At 43.4% G+C, this 16570-nt stretch overlaps 1 protein-coding gene across 2 annotated transcripts in view; it reads left to right on the forward strand.

Moving 5' to 3' along the window:
• Positions 1-16570, forward strand: part of LOC126175773 (hatching enzyme 1.2-like) — an 80298-nt gene that overhangs the window by 4415 nt on the left and 59313 nt on the right. Inside the window, exon 1 of one of the 2 annotated variants that reach the window (XM_049922745.1) lies at positions 6340-6362. The exons of the other annotated variant lie outside the window; for it this stretch is intronic. The gene's annotated coding sequence lies outside the window, so the exon portion shown is untranslated. Of the gene's footprint in view, positions 1-6339; positions 6363-16570 lie in introns of those variants that run through there. 2 annotated transcript variants of the gene reach the window in all.

Consider the following 16570-nt stretch of genomic DNA (forward strand, 5'->3'; position numbering starts at 1 on the left):
CAGTAGGTTTTCAGTATAGATAAAATTGGGCCATCGAGGGAGGAATCGAAATCACATCGTGAGAAGACTGCATCAAAATACATTCCACACCTCACCAGCCATCCTCATCAGTATTTGACGAAGTAATGCAAAAAAAAAAAAAAAAAAAAAAAAAATTGTTCAAATGGCTCTGAGCTCTATGGGACTTAACATCTGAGGTCATCAGTCTCCTAGAACTTAGAACTACTTAAACCTAACTAACCTAAGGACATCACACACATCCATGCCCGAGGCAGGATTCGAACCTGCGACCGTAGCTGTCTCGCGGTTCCTGACTGAAGCGCCTAGAACCGCTCGGCCACAGCGGCCGGCGAAGTAATGCATCAAGCTCGGTTTGCTGCCAAGCTGTGCGATGAGAGAGAGGGAGAGAGCGGAGGGTGGGGCGAGATTCTTTTGCGAACGTCTACAGAAAATTGAAAGCAACCATGTAACTGCAAAAATGCGGCGACAAGAACGTGTGCAAAATGCCGAGGCAATTACCGCTTCCATATTTTGACGAGCACTTGTAAACCATGACCTGCAAAATAATAAAAGTCTCTAATTTTATATATGAAATTCTGCCGTACACCTTACAATCCCTTCCTGGAAATTTATTGACAATTCAAAATTTTCCTTTGCCTTTTCTTCATTATTTCGATTAATTTACAGTGTATGTGAAGCAAAAATTGAAACAAGAAAAATAAAAAACTTTTGGCATAGGGATTCAATCCCACGGCCCTCGGATTACCGTTCTGTACTCTTTCCGCTGTGCCAGCCTGCCTAGTGACTACGCAAACAGAAAAGCCTCGTGTGTCTCCGACGAGTGCAATTTTTTTTTTTAACGTGTGGCCGACTAGAGCTTCCGCTTCTGTCACTTACATTTCTGTCCAAGCCCTGCATGTACCATAAATTTGGACGACATCGGTGATAACAAATAGGCACGGTCCCCTTGTAATGATGTTTGGTTTGTGAGGCTATCAGCGCCCGGCCCTTGTGAGAGCTGTAGGTCTGATCATTCCGTACTCGGTGTTGGATAGATCGGAGCCTTTGCGTTTCTAATGGACGGTTCCGTTAGACATTAATGGAGCCATTATAATTTTACTGTAAGTAGCGCGACTTCACTGTACAACAGGAGTTACTGTTAGCGAAAAGTAGTTAGGTCCTTCCAGTCGTCTAGGTGCGAGGCTAACTAACTTTACCTGTGCTCAATACAGTGTATAACCCGCCGTGCGTAGTTCAAGTCGGAGATGGTTCTCTGATTTTTTGTGCTGTTGTTTTTGTACTATGACTTGGGCCCACTATTTCAGGTTACTGTAAACATGAACTAGGATGAAACTTCCTGGCAGATTAAAGCTGTGTGCCCGACCGAGACTCGAACTCGGGACCTTTTGCCTTTCGCGGGCAAGTGCTCTACCATCTGAGCTACCGAAGCACGACTCACGCCCGGTACTCACAGCTTTACTTCTGCCAGTATCTCGTCTCCTACCATCCAAACTTTACAGAAGCTCTCCTGCGACGAGATACTGTCAGAAGTAAAGCTGTGAGTACCGGGCGTGAGTCGTGATTCGGTAGCTCAGATGGTAGAGCACTTGCCCGCGAAAGGCAAAGGTCCCGAGTTCGAGTCTCGGTCGGGCACACAGTTTTAATCTGCCAGCAAGTTTCATATCAGCGCACACTCCGCTGCAGAGTGAAAATCTCATTCTGGAAACCTCCCCCAGGCTGTGACTAAGCCATGTCTCCGCAATATCCTTTCTTTCAGGAGTGCTAGTTCTGCAAGGTTCGCAGGAGAGCTTCTGTAAAGTTTGGAAGGTAGGAGACGAGATACTGGCAGAAGTAAAGCTGTGAGTACCGGGCGTCAGTCGTGCTTCGGTAGCTCAGATGGTAGAGCACTTGCCCGCGAAAGGCAAAGGTCCCGAGTTCGAGTCTCGGTCGGGCACACAGTTTTAATCTGCCAGGAAGTTTCATATCAGCGCACACTCCGCTGCAGAGTGAAAATCTCATTCTGGATGAACTAGGATGTTTATTTCTACATCCTCTATTAGCCACTGCTGTCATTTCCTCTAATATCTTCATTATGAATATGATGTGTACATTTCTGTCTTTCAAGACGACAACGGCCGTGTTCGCAGGACTGCTCGTCTACGTTCGTGGTTTGATGAACACACAAGCACCCTAACATACGTCGTCTGACCTTGAACGCCACCTGCTTCTAATCCCCTATCCCCACTATTTGGAACGGCGGCTGAATTAACATTCTCACAGTTTGGTAATTCTGCTGCTTCAGCTGAATGCGGTATATCGAAGGTCATAATCAAGACTAGACTGGAGTCCGTGTTACACGGTATTGGCGTGATGTCTCCTGGAAGGGGGAGGGGGGAGGTGGGGTACTAGTTCATTCTGATTGTAAGAAGTATAGAGGGAGTGCAAGGTTTGGGCAAAAGTATAGAAACACCGCGAGAAATGCATACTGGAAGACGTTCGAGTAAATCGTGATGATAGCCAAGTCTGTAGATTGCGCTGTTGTATTTCACCACGAATGGTATCTGTGCAGTGTCCTCGATAGGCTGCATGCGAATTATGTCTGAGCTAAGAGGATTCGAACATGAGAAAATTTTTCGTGCTCGTATGTATGGGTGCTTACGTAATCAAAGGAGCCGAAGATTTTGGTGTTTGAAGATTTATACCTCATACATGGGGAGCCGGAAAGCATCATCTGCTAAGTCACAACGCGGACGAAAGTGTGTGTTGAACGATCGTGACAGACGGTCATTGAAGAGCATTGCGACGAAAAATGAGAGAAGAGCTGGAAAAGTGACTACAGAACTCACGAGCCCTGTCAGCACCAAAATAAGTAGAGAATTGCAGGGCGAGCTCAAATTCCAAAACCATTCATGACTGATGCATGGCCGGCCGTTATAGCCGAGCCGTACTAGGCACTCCAGTCCGGAAACCGCGCTGCTGCAACGGTCGCAGATTCGAATCCTGCCTCGGTCATGGATGTGTGTGATGTCCTTAGGTTATTTAGATTTAAGTAGTTCTAAGTCTATGGGACTGATGACCTCAGATGGTAAGTCCCATAGTGCTCAGAGCCATTTCATTTCACTGATGAATGTTTGCGTAACAGGAAAACGTGGTGCCGAAACAATAAAACCTGCGCTATGAAGCAATGGAAGAAAGTCAGTTGGTCGGGTGAGTCTTGTTTCACACTGTTTCCAACTACACCCCAAAAGTGAAACTTGCAGCGGGTTAGTGATGATACACGCAGCAATATGGGTTGCATGGGTTCTCTGCAAGATTACCAAGGATTTCTGGCCGATCAGGTCGATCCCAAGGTGCAATGCTTTTTCCCCAATGGTGCTGCTGTGCTCCAAGACGATAAAGCCATGTTCACACAGCTCGCATCGTCCAGGAGTGGTTTTGTCAGCACTAGGATGAGTTGTCGAATCTCCACTGGGTACCAGAGCAATCTATCTCCAGATGAGCGCGTATTAGTGGTTAATCATACCCAGATGTACGCAAACATCGCAGTACCCAAATCCAGCGAGACCTCACCTAGTGAAAATTAACCAATGTGCAGAGATGGCGGTAGACCTTTTGTGTTGGCAATCATGCCGAATTATTGAGCCTTTGTGGTCTTTATGGTCCACCTCCATCATCGTTACCTGAACGTGCCACTATTTTGCAGGAGGAATGGTACAATGTTACCTCGAAAACCACACACGAGCTGCATTTATTCACTCCGAGACAAATGAAATTGTTTCAAATGCCAACGGATTTCCTACAACTTATTAGGCATGGTAATGTGTTGTGTTTTAGGTGTTTACATATTTTTGTCCAACCCCTGTACACAAAGTGTACTATTAAACACGAGAAAGAGATGCCCTTGTTGTCCATTTGGAACATGGTTACAATTAAAAATATGGCGTTTCAGTCTTTTGATCGCTACTTTTTATTTTCAATGATCGGTTTCAGGCTAGCTGCCCATCTTCGGATCTGTTACACAAAGTTAAAAATATAATTAACAAGAGAGATACAGTTAGTGATAGAAATATCCTAGTTTACAAAAAGGAATTTTGGAACGTTTTAAATGCCAACATACCATATATTGCAGTTACAGAGTAACTTGTCACTACAGAACTATCGGTTCTCTGTCATAACTAAAGTAAATTTTAATCTGTTAAAACCTTATGTCGCAGTTTTAGAGAAACGTGATTGGTAACAGTAAAAAGTGCCCTCTACCTTTAAGAATTGTGCATATGTTATTATTTCACCGTACATATTAATGGCGGATGTACTTTTTAATAAAAAAATTTTAAAGTAATAACATATGAATAATCTTTTTTTGAGTGGACCATGAACCGAAATAATTTACACTAATTTAAAAATCTTTCGAAAATGTGCGTTTCCTCTTCTTTGTTTTGATTGGTGGTGGAGAGGATTTCCCTACGTCAGAACGTATACAACGCCACGCCACGTCCTCTTCCGCCGCGCCCAATTCACAAATGAAGGTGCTACACTTAGCTCCAAGAAGTCTCTATCTCAACGTGCTCGAAGACATTGAAATATACGCTCATCAAAGAAAAACCCCAGGCCTACCACTTAATGAGCGAAGTGATTTTATGCACAGTAGTTATTATGAGATTTTTAAAGACCTGTTTTAGACTTACTCTTGAATGCAACATCACGATCCAGTAAGAAGCAGCTGTAGCGGAACGGCCCTCAGCGTACTGGCGGCGAAGTGAATTGGGTGTTCTGACGTAGGGAAATCCTCTCAACCACCAATCAAAACAAAGAAGGGGAAACGCACATTTTCGAAAGAATATCTACATCTTAATTATACTTTTAAGTTTCTTTATAAAGAAATTTTAAATTAGTGTAAATTATTTCAGTTCATGGTCCACTCAAAAAAAGATTATTCATATGCTATTACTTTAAAAATTGTTTTATTAAAAAGTATATCCGCCATTAATATGTACGGTGAAATAATAACATATGCACAATTTTTAAAGGTAGAGAGCACTTTTTACTGTTACCAATCCCGTTTCTCTAAAACTGCGATATAAGGTTTTAACAGATTAAAATTTACTTTAGTTATGACAGAGAACCGATAGTTCTGTAGTGACAAGTTACTCTGTAACTGCAATATATGGTATGTTGGCATTTAAAACGTTCCAAAATTTCTTTTTGTAAACTAGGATATTTCTATCACTAACTGTATCTCTCTTGTTAATTATATTTTTAACTTTGTGTAACAGATCTGAAGATGGGCAGGTAACCTGAAACCGGTCATTGAAAATAAAAAATAGCGATCAGAAGACTGAAATGCCATATTTTTATTTAATGAACGATCGCGGAAATCCCATTAAGACAATCATGTCTAGTTTTGATAATATGGTTACAATTCACTAGCCTCCATTTTCAGATGGCTCTCCGAATAATTTGCGTACCAGTTGTAACCTCCCCACAAAAATTTTAAAAGGAAAGACAATATTTAATAAAAATGGAGCCAAGTGTAACCTCCCGCAATGAAATTTACTGACAAAGGCAACAAAAATGTGAAATTCGCAATCTGACTCTGCTGTAAGCTCCCGCAAAAATAATGAAAAACAATTCAGTACTAATGAAATCTCAGTGATAATGATAATTCAATTAAACCGAAATATCGGTCTTTGGCCCTATGCAAATCAGAATTAAATTCTTACCTCATTGTAACTGCTAGTCAAATTTCTGCTCTTATTCTTGCGCACAGCTTGGAGGAACTGCATTGCAAATAATAATATTCCTTTTTTTTTTGAAATTTAACTGAAACTTTTCTTTAAGGGAAGTGGAATGAAATCGTTAATTCAATTAAATAAATTTTTTTGTAAAATTGCTTTTGAAATCAAAATTATTATTGGGGCACTTGTTGGAAATTAATTACAATAAATAAACTTTACATTATCTGATGATTACCTTAATTAACAATATACCTCATTCAGCATCTTGACCAGTGTTGCCGACAGACTACATCACACAACCGCACTGGGCTGCTACTACTGACCGACTGCTCTGCATGACGACTACTACCGTACTGCACGACGACTACCACTGTACTGCTCTACATGACAACTACAACAGAACTGCTCGCAACACTCGCGCGGTCAAGCGCAGACTAACCACGAAAATAGGCTCTCTGGTCAAAGATTTTAACGTGCCTCACCATCGCTGCTATGTTACATACGTGTTTCACAGTACATCAGCCACTTTCTAGCGTACAGCAGACCAAACACAAGATACTTTACATGCAGTGAAGAAACGTCGCGTCGCCAGTTTTCATAACAACCACATCATCTGTCTACCGCCAGGTTTGGGTCTCTCTCATAACCTCCTCAGTTCTGAGCTTAGATTTTGTGAATGAAAAGTGTATATTGGTGGTCACTGCGTTGTTCTGAAACAAAAATGACTGAAATACTAAATTTAAAAAAAATTGGTGTCATTCACCAGTATACAGTCCGAATAATGTACTTTGTAGACTAATTGTCGCATACAATTGTGTTGTATACAGGATGTTTCAAAAAGAATGATCTGATTTTGGACGGTAATAATTACGAAACATGGGACGAGCCGACAAGGAAATGTGTATTGTGTGAATGGGCGTGACCTGGAGTTTCAGAAAATCGCCATTAGGTATCACTCAATGCGTCTTCTCAATTTACAGTCAGTCACAAATAAGATGGCATCCGCTCAACACAAGGCGTTATTTTTACTGCAGTTTCCAAAGCGTGAATCAGTGATTTCAGTCCAACTTGCTTTTTGTCGGCGTTTTGGCATTTATCCGCCAGCACCCAAAAACATTTCTCGTTGGTATCGACAGTTTGAACAAAAAAGGTTCAAATGGCTGTGAGCACTATGGGACTTAACATCTATGGTCATCAGTCCCCTAGAACTTAGAACTACTTAAACCTAACTAACCTAAGGACAGCACACAACGCCCAGTCATCACGAGGCAGAGAAAATCCCTGACCCCACCGGGAATCGAACCCGGGAACCCGGGCGCGGGAAGCGAGAACACTACCGCACGACCACGAGCTGCGGACGACAGTTTGAACAGACAGGGTGCTTGTGCAAAGGTAAGAGTCCAAGTCGACGTCGCACTTCCGATGACATATTGGAAAGATTTAACCAAACATTTGAGGGGAGTCCCCGAAAGTCTACTCGCCGTTCAAACAGACAACAGGCAATGTCTCATACGACTATCTGGCGAATGCTAAAGCGACATTTGGTCTATAAACCATAGAGACCACACTAGTGCAAGCTCTTGTGGCTGGTGATAAAAGGAAACACGTAGATTTCAGCAACGCTCTGCTAGAGGACATGCAAGACGATCCAATTTTCCTACATTTAACTTTCAGTCGTGAAGCAACATTTTATGTTAGCGGTAAAGTAAACTGGCATAATGTGCGCATATGGAGACTCCAGAACCCTCATCGCATTATTGAGCACGAAAGAGACTTTCCAAAGTCAACGTTTTCTCTGCCATTTCTCTTGAAAAAGGGTACGGTCCCTTCTTTTTTGAGGGGAACACAGCGACTGGAATGAGCTATATTCAAATGCTGCGGAATTGGCTTTTTCCACAACTTCGGGAGGACTCCATTGATTTCATTTTCCAACAGGATGGAGTTCCACCACACTCGCACAACAAAGAATGTCAATTTCTCAATGACACTCTGGCTCAACGTAGGACGCCGAAACGCCGAGTCACTGCCCTGCCTTCTAGGCCTCCAGGATCGCCAGACGTGACCCCATGCGATTTTGAGGATATATGAAGGAAAGTTTGTTCATCTCCCCTTTTCCTCGTGGCACAGAAGAAGTGTAGAACAGAATAACAGCCTCCGTAACTTCTGTAAAAGCAGATACACTGTGTAAAGTTTATTACGTATTGAGCATTCTTCTAGATGTTGTTTTTGCTGCTGGTGATGGACATATGGAGCCTACCTAAAACTTAAAAATTTTGTTAGTATTCTGCAATCCATTCCACGTTTGTAGAATGTTTTTATCAATAAAAATGGAGTTCTGAAATCATACTGTTCTTTTTGAAATACACTGTATTTTGTGATGAAATCGAACAAATGTCTTGTTTGTATCATTATGTGACTTAATTGCGTATGATAAAATAGACTTCGCCTCAAACCAAACAAAATAAAAATAAAAAAAAACAATAAAAAACTGCTCAGGTAGATGCTACATGAGAGGTGTTGTGCATCATGGAGATTTTTACTGCTGAAATTCGGAGAGAGCTGGGACATACGTTTCGCGAAATCAGTAACAAAATCTGCATCACAAAGCACTGACGCCATGATTTTTCCAGCTGAGGACTGTTTTGCCCCTATCTGACGACATTCCATGGACTGGCGTTTCGTCTTCGGTCCTTTGTGATGTACCCACATTTCGCCTCCCGTCACAGTTGACTGCAGGGAGGAGTCGTCTCTATTCTTATAATATGAGAGGAGTTCCTGGCAAATATCAGGTACGTGCACTTTCGTTTCAGGTGTCACCGCCTGAGGTACCCATGGCAGTATGATCTTCCGATAAGCGAGCAAAGTAACAATGTGACCTACACACTGTTGTGATGATGTTTGGTTTGTGGGGCGCTCAACTGCGCGGTCATCAAAGCCCATATAAACTCCGAATTTTTACACAGTCAATTTTTTCACAATCCAATCTAGTTACTGTCACAAATGAGGAATAAGATGATGATGAAATGGTGAGAACAACACAAACAGCCCGTCTCCGGGCAGAGAACAATCCCCAACCCGGCCGGGAATCGAATCCGGGACCCCGTGATCCAGAGGCAGCAACGCTAGCCACTAGACCACGAGCTGCGGACTCACACTCTTGTGAAATGCCGATTATGTTTGCAATTTCTCTCTGACAAGAGAAGTGCGTTGATCTCGAGCGCTCAGAACAGCACAAAAATGTGCTTCGGATATAAATCACTATCCACACAAGCAATAGTATGACCCCTGGCTTCAAAAAAATGGTTCAAATGGCTCTGAGCACTATGGGACTTAACAGCTATGGTCATCAGTCCCCTAGAAATTAGAACTACTTAAACCTAACTAACCTAAGGACAGCACACAACACCCAGCCATCACGAGGCAAAGAAAATCCCTGACCCCGCCGGGAATCGAACCCGGGAACCCAGGCATAGGAAGCAAGAACGCTGCCGCACGACCACGAGCTGCGGGCCCTGGCTTCAAAACTGCGCGTCTTACTACGAGAGACATTTGAGTGACCACCTGCTCAAGGTGTAACACAGGAATTTTCGTAATGCCAAAAAACGAAATACCGAAATAATAGGACCGAAAACGCACATATTTCATTGTTGTGACTTACTGTATATCTCCTTAGGCTTACGCTGAGGTGACAAAAATCATGGGACAGCGATGTGCACATATACAGAAGGCAGTAGTATCGCGTGCACGAAGTATAAATGGACAGTGCACTGGCGCAGCTGTCATTTGTACTCAGGTGATTCAAGTGAAAAGCTTTCCCACGCGGTTATGGCCGCACGACGGGAATTTACAGACTTTGAACGCGTAATGGAAGTTGGATCTAGAAGCATGGGACAGTTCATTTCGGAAATACTTAAGGAATTCAATATTCTGAGATCCACAGTGTCATGAGTAAGCCAAGAATACTGGATTTCAAGCATTATCTCCCAACACGGACAAAACAGTGGTCGACGTCCTTCACGTAACGGCCGATAGCAGTGCCGATTCGGTAGAGTTGTTGGTGCTATAACGCCGGTATTACATTATCAAATTTCTTTGTCCAGTTGTTGTTGTTGTTGTTGTTGTTGTGGTCTTCAGTCCTGAGACTGGTTTGATGCAGCTCTCCATTCTACTCTATCCTGTGCAAGCTTCTTCATCTCCCAGTACCTACTGCAACCTACATCCTTCTGAATCTGCTTGGTATATTCATCTCTTGGTCTCCCTCTACGACTTTTACCCTCCACGCTGCCCTCCAATACTAAACTGGTGATCCCTTGATGCCTCAGAACATGTCCTACCAACCGATCCCTTTTTCTAGTCAAGTTGTGTCACAAACTTCTCTTCTCCCCAATCCTATTCAATACCTCCTCATTAGTTATCATCTTCAGCATTCTTCTGTAGCACCACATTTCGAAAGCTTCAATTCTCTTCTTGTCTAAACTATTTATCGTCCATGTTTCACTTCCATACAAGGCTACACTCCATACAAATACTTTCAGAAACGACTTCCTGACACTTAAGTCTGTACTCGATGTTAACAAATTTCTCTTCTTCAGAAACGCTTTCCTTGCCATTGCCAGTCTACATTTTATATCTTCTCTACTTCGACCATCATCAGTTATTTTGCTCCCCAAATAGCAAAACTCCTTTACTACTTTAAGTGTCTCATTTCCCAACCTAATTCCCTCAGCATCACGCGACTTAATTCGACTACATTCCATTATCCTTGTTTTGGTATTGTTGATGTTCATCTTACTTCCTCCTTTCAAGACACTGTCCATTCCGTTCAACTACTCTTCCAAGTCCATTGCTGTCTCTGACAGAATTACAATGTCATCGGCGAACTTCAAAGTTTTTATTTCTTCTCTATGGATTTTAATACCTACTCCGAACATTTCTTTTGTTTCCTTCACTACTTGCTCAATATACAGATTGAATAACATTGGGGAGAGGCTACAACCTTGTCTCACTCCCTTCTCAACCACTGCTTCCTTTTCATACCGCTCAATTCTTATAACTGCCACCTGGTCTCTATACAAATTGTAAATAGCCTTTCTCTCCCTGTATTTTACCCCTGCCACCTTCAGAATTTGAAAGAGAATATTCCAGTCAACATTGTCAAAAGCTTTCTCTAAGTCTACAAATGCTAGAAACGTAGGTTTGCCTTTCCTTAATCTTTCTTCTAAGATAAGTCGTAGGGTCAGTATTGCCTCACGAGTTCCAATATTTTTACGGAATCCAAACTGATCTTCCCCGAGGTAGACTTCTACTAGTTTTTCAATTCGTCTGTAAAGAATTCGCGTTAGTATTTTGCATCCGTGACATATTAAACTGATAGTTCGGTAATTTTCACATCTGTCAACACCTGCTTTCTTTGTGATTGGAATTATTACATTCTTCTTGAAGTCTGAGTGTATTTCACCTGTCTCATACTCTGCTTTCCCTTCTTTGCTTAGAACTGGGTTTCCATCTGAGCTCTTGATATTCATACAAATGGTTCTCTTATCTCCAAAGGTCTCTTTAATTTTCCTGTAGGCGGTATCTATCTTACCCCCAGTGAGATCAGCCTCTACATCCTTACATTTGTCCTCTAGCCATGTCTGCTTAGACATTTTGCACTTCCAGTCGATCTCATTTTTTACACGTTTGTATTCCGTTTTGCCTGCTTCATTTACTGCATTTTTGTATTTTCTCCTTTCATCAATTAAATTCAATATTTCTTCTGTTACCCAAGGATTTCTACTAGCCCTCGTCTTTTTACCTACTTGATCCTCTGCTGCATTCACTACTTCATCCCTCAGAGCTACCCATTCGTCTTCTACTGTATTTCTTTCCCTCATCCTGTCAATTGTTCCCTTATGCTCTCCCTGAAACTCTGTACAACCTCTGGTTTAGTCGGTTTATCCAGGTCCCATCTCCTTAAATTCCAACATTTTTACAGTTTCTTCAGTTTTAATCTACAGTTCATAACTAATAGATTGTGGTCAGAGTCCACATCTGCCCCTGGAAATGTCTTACAATTTAAAACCTGGTTCTTAAATCTCAGTCTTACCATTATATAACCTATCTGAAACCTGTGAGTATCCCCAGGCTTCTTCCATGTATACAACCTTCTTTCCTGATTCTTGAACCAATTGTTAGCTATGATTAAGTTGTGCTCTGTGCAAAATTCTACCAGGCGGCTTCCTCTTTCATTTCTTAGCCCCAATCCATATTCACCTACTAAGTTTCCTTCTCTCCCTTTTCCTACTACCGAATTCCAGTCACCCATGACTATTAAATTTTCATCACCCTTCACTATCTGAATAATTTCTTTTATTTCATCATACATTTCTTCATCATCGGCAGAGCTAGTTGGCATATAAACTTGTACTACTGTAGTAGACGTGGGCTTCGTGTCTATCTTGGCCACAATAATGCGTTCACTATGCTGTTTGTAGAAGCTTACGCACACTCCTGTTTTTTTATTCATTATTAAACAAACTCCTGCATTACTGCTATTTGATTTTGTATTTATAACCCTGTATTCACCTGACCAAAAGTCTTGTTCCTCTTTCTCTTGATAACGACGTGCTTTTGACTAGTCCCCACCCGGAGATCCGAATGGGGGACTATTTTATCTCCGGAATATTTTACCCAAGAGGACGCCATCATCATTTAACCATACAGTAAAGCTGCATGCCCTCGTGAAAAATTGCGGCCGCAGTTTCCCCTTGCTTTCAACCGTTCGCAGTACCAGCACAGCAATGCCGTTTTGGTTAGTGTTATAAGGCCAGATCAGTCAATCATCCAGACTGTTGCCCCTGCAACTACTGTAAAGGCTGCTGCCCCTCTTAGGGAACCACACGTTTGTCTGGCCTCTCAACAGATACCCCTCCGTTGTGGTTGCACCTACGGTACGGCTATCTGAATCGCTGAGGCACGCAAGCCTCCCCCCCAACGGCAAGGTCCATGGTTCATGTCCAGTATCTTTGTCAAATATCTTTGTCAAAGAAATTTGATGGTATAATAGGGAACTTTTGGCAAATGTCGTCAAATATTTGATCAAATCAAGGGCCTCGCTGTAGATTTGATCAAAGAAGTCGCTTGTCTTCTGTTCACTGCAATGTGACATATTACCACGTGGAGTGCTAGCACCGCTGCAGCGTTCTGTCATCTGTAGTGTTTTTCTAACATTGCCGGTAAATACAATTTGTGTGTACTGACAACTACAAAATTAATAGAGATGTATAAAGCTGATGAGGCGCTTTACAACGTGAGGCACACTGAATACCAAAATAGATTAAGAAGATTGGAGAGCTATAAAATATTGCGGAGGTTACTAGCCGTGAGATACGGTTTTCGGACACAAAAAGTAATTGATTTGTTTGTAAAATAGCGACAGTTCTTAATGCACATAAAGTGTATTGAACATTTATTTACCTTCAGACATTGGTCCTTTAGTGCTTTATAAATTGCTGCACACGTTTCAGGTATTATTTTCCTTAATGTGCACTGTGATATTCGAGTGCTGTACTGTAAGCTAGAGTTAACTCTCTCCTGTAAAAAGAAATCGGAGTGTTACAGTGAGCCCGTCTTCTGCATATGTAGGAGTTCTTAAGTGAGTATTGTGCATTGTGATACGAGGATACACTTCACTGAGCACTTACTGAAACGTATGTTCATCCATTCTTAAGCAATTTATGTACGACTTGACGTCCTCCACTACAAGCTCACGTAACAAGTTTTGTCGAATGCTTTTATCGCCTCGTCGTAAAAGTCACGGCTTGACCCAGGTACGTTTCCTTTTTTTCCCCCGCTTCTCTTCCACATGTGCACACAGTGCGATTGTGGTACATGCAACTGCTGCGGTTAATAACAAGTTGTTGTTGTCAGCTATCTTGAACTTTGACGAAAAATATGATGACAGTGTAATAGCCCTTTTTAGCGCCACGTCAAAGATCTTTCTCAAATATATTTGACGAATATTTTATCACATCTTTGATCTAATCTGTGACAAAGAAATTTGATAGTGTAATACCGGCCTAAGAGGGAAGCAGCACTGCTTCAAATAAGCACAGAAATCCATGTACGACGAACGTATCCGTTAGGCCAGTGCGGCGAAATTTGCCGTTAATGAGGTATGGCAGCAGACGGCTGACGCGAGTGCCCTTGCTAACAGCGCGAAGTCGCTTGCAGCGCCTCTCCTGGACTTGTGTACATATTTTGTGGACCCTAGACGACTGGAAAACCGTGGCCTGGTCAAATGAGTCTCGATTTCGGTTGGTAGGAGCTGATGGTAGAGTTCGAGTAGGGCGTAGCCCTGAACCCAAGTTGTGAAGAAGGCATTGTGTAAACTGGTAGTGGCTCCATAATGGACTAGGCTGTGTTTATGTGGAATTGACTGAGTCCTCCGGTCCGACTGAAACGATCGCTGACTGGAAATAGTTACGTTCGGTTACCTTGATACCATTTGCAGCCATTCTTGGATTTCATGTTCCCAAATAACGACGGTATTTTTATGGAGAACAATGCGCAATTTGGGAACAGCCAAGACGGTTCGAGCGAATGGTTTGGGCATCCAGATCGCCCGACATGAATCTCATAGAGCGTTTATGGTACATAATGCTGCACTGGGAACACTTTGGCAAATTTGGCGGCTACAGGGGCAGCATGGCTCAATATTTCTGCAGATGACTTCCAACGACCTATTTAGTCCACGCCACGTAGAGATGATGCCCTACACTGAGCAAAAGAAGGTCATTTACAGTATTACGAGGAATCCCATGACCTTTTCGCCTCAGTGCGAAATAATTACGCTATGTGAACAAGAAACTTTTTCTACTGATCTGATAGTGTTGCACAGTTATTCAGACATCGAAGTGCAGATTTCAGTGAAGTGGTCAAATGAAGGTGAAACAGAACAGTATGGATATCTGCCTAGGGCCACTTCTCCACACTGAATATTACATCTGTATTCAAGCAATCAAGTATCAAATGCCACGCCAATTACACTTTTAAACAATGACATTGGTGTGTCAGTGTCATAACCTGCCTTTCGTCAAGCATATTGTTACATAGGCTTGTATTTCGGTCAGAAAAGTTGATTGTATAGTACAGAATAAAGTCTGATGATGAAATGACGATCGTGTAATTTTACTTGTAATTTTACAAAATCAACGATCATTCTCAAGTAGATCGTTTATTGCCTAAAGGAGTACACATCAAGATGCTGCCAATATTTTGTTATTTTCGGTGTGTTTCGATCCTATTACATTGATATTTTGTTTCTACGTTTTACCAAAGTTGCTCTCTTATGCCTTGAACAGATGATAATTCAAATGTGTCTCGCGGCAAGACGCACAGTTTTGCATGCGAATGGCCCATACCACTCTTTCTGCGGTGAGCGAATTACACTCCTGGAAATTGAAATAAGAACACCGTGAATTCATTCTCCCAGGAAGGGGAAACTTTATTGACACATTCCTGGGGTCAGATACATCACATGATCACACTGACAGAACCACAGGCACATAGACACAGGCAACAGAGTATGCACAATGTCGGCACTAGTACAGTGTATATCCACCTTTCGCAGCAATGCAGGCTGCTATTCTCCCATGGAGACGATCGTAGAGATGCTGGATGTAGTCCTGTGGAACGGCTTGCCATGCCATTTCCACCTGGCGCCTCAGTTGGACCAGCGTTCATGCTGGACGTGCAGACCGCGTGAGACGACGCTTCATCCAGTCCCAAACATGCTCAATGGGGGACAGATCCGGAGATCTTGCTGGCCAGGTTAGTTGACTTACACCTTCTAGAGCACGTTGGGTGGCACGGTATACATGCGGACGTGCATTGTCCTGTTGGAACAGCAAGTTCCCTTGCCGGTCTAGGAATGGTAGAACGATGGGTTCGATGACGGTTTGGATGTACCGTGCACTATTCAGTGTCCCCTCGACGATCACCAGTGGTGTACGGCCAGTGTAGGAGATCGCTCCCCACACCATGATGCCGGGTGTTGGCCCTGTGTGCCTCGGTCGTATGCAGTCCTGATTGTGGCGCTCACCTGCACGGCGCCAAACACGCATACGACCATCATTGGCACCAAGGCAGAAGCGACTCTCATCGCTGAAGACGACACGTCTCCATTCGTCCCTCCATTCACGCCTGTCGCGACACCACTGGAGGCGGGCTGCACGATGTTGGGGCGTGAGCGGAAGACGGCCTAACGGTGTGCGGGACCGTAGCCCAGCTTCATGGAGACGGTTGCGAATGGTCCTCGCCGATACCCCAGGAGCAACAGTATCCCTAATTTGCTGGGAAGTGGCGGTGCGGTCCCCTACGGCACTGCGTAGGATCCTACGGTCTTGGCGTGCATCCGTGCGTCGCTGCGGTCCGGTCCCAGGTCGACGGGCACGTGCACCTTCCGCCGACCACTGGCGACAACATCGATGTACTGCGGAGACCTCACGCCCCACGTGTTGAGCAATTCGGCGGTACGTCCACCCGGCCTCCCGCATGCCCACTATATGCCCTCGCTCAAAGTCCGTCAACTGCACATACGGTTCACGTCCACGCTGTCGCGGCATGCTACCAATGTTAAAGACTGCGATGGAGCTCCGTATGCCACGGCAAACTGGCTGACACTGACGGCGGCGGTGCACAAATGCTGCGCAGCTAGCGCCATTCGACGGCCAACACCGCGGTTCCTGGTGTGTCCGCTGTGCCGTGCGTGTGATCATTGCTTGTACAGCCCTCTCGCAGTGTCCGGAGCAAGTATGGTGGGTCTGACACACCGGTGTCAATGTGTTCTTTTT

This window comes from Schistocerca cancellata, chromosome 3, assembly GCF_023864275.1.
Source record: "Schistocerca cancellata isolate TAMUIC-IGC-003103 chromosome 3, iqSchCanc2.1, whole genome shotgun sequence".
NCBI classification, from domain to species: domain Eukaryota; kingdom Metazoa; phylum Arthropoda; class Insecta; order Orthoptera; family Acrididae; genus Schistocerca; species Schistocerca cancellata.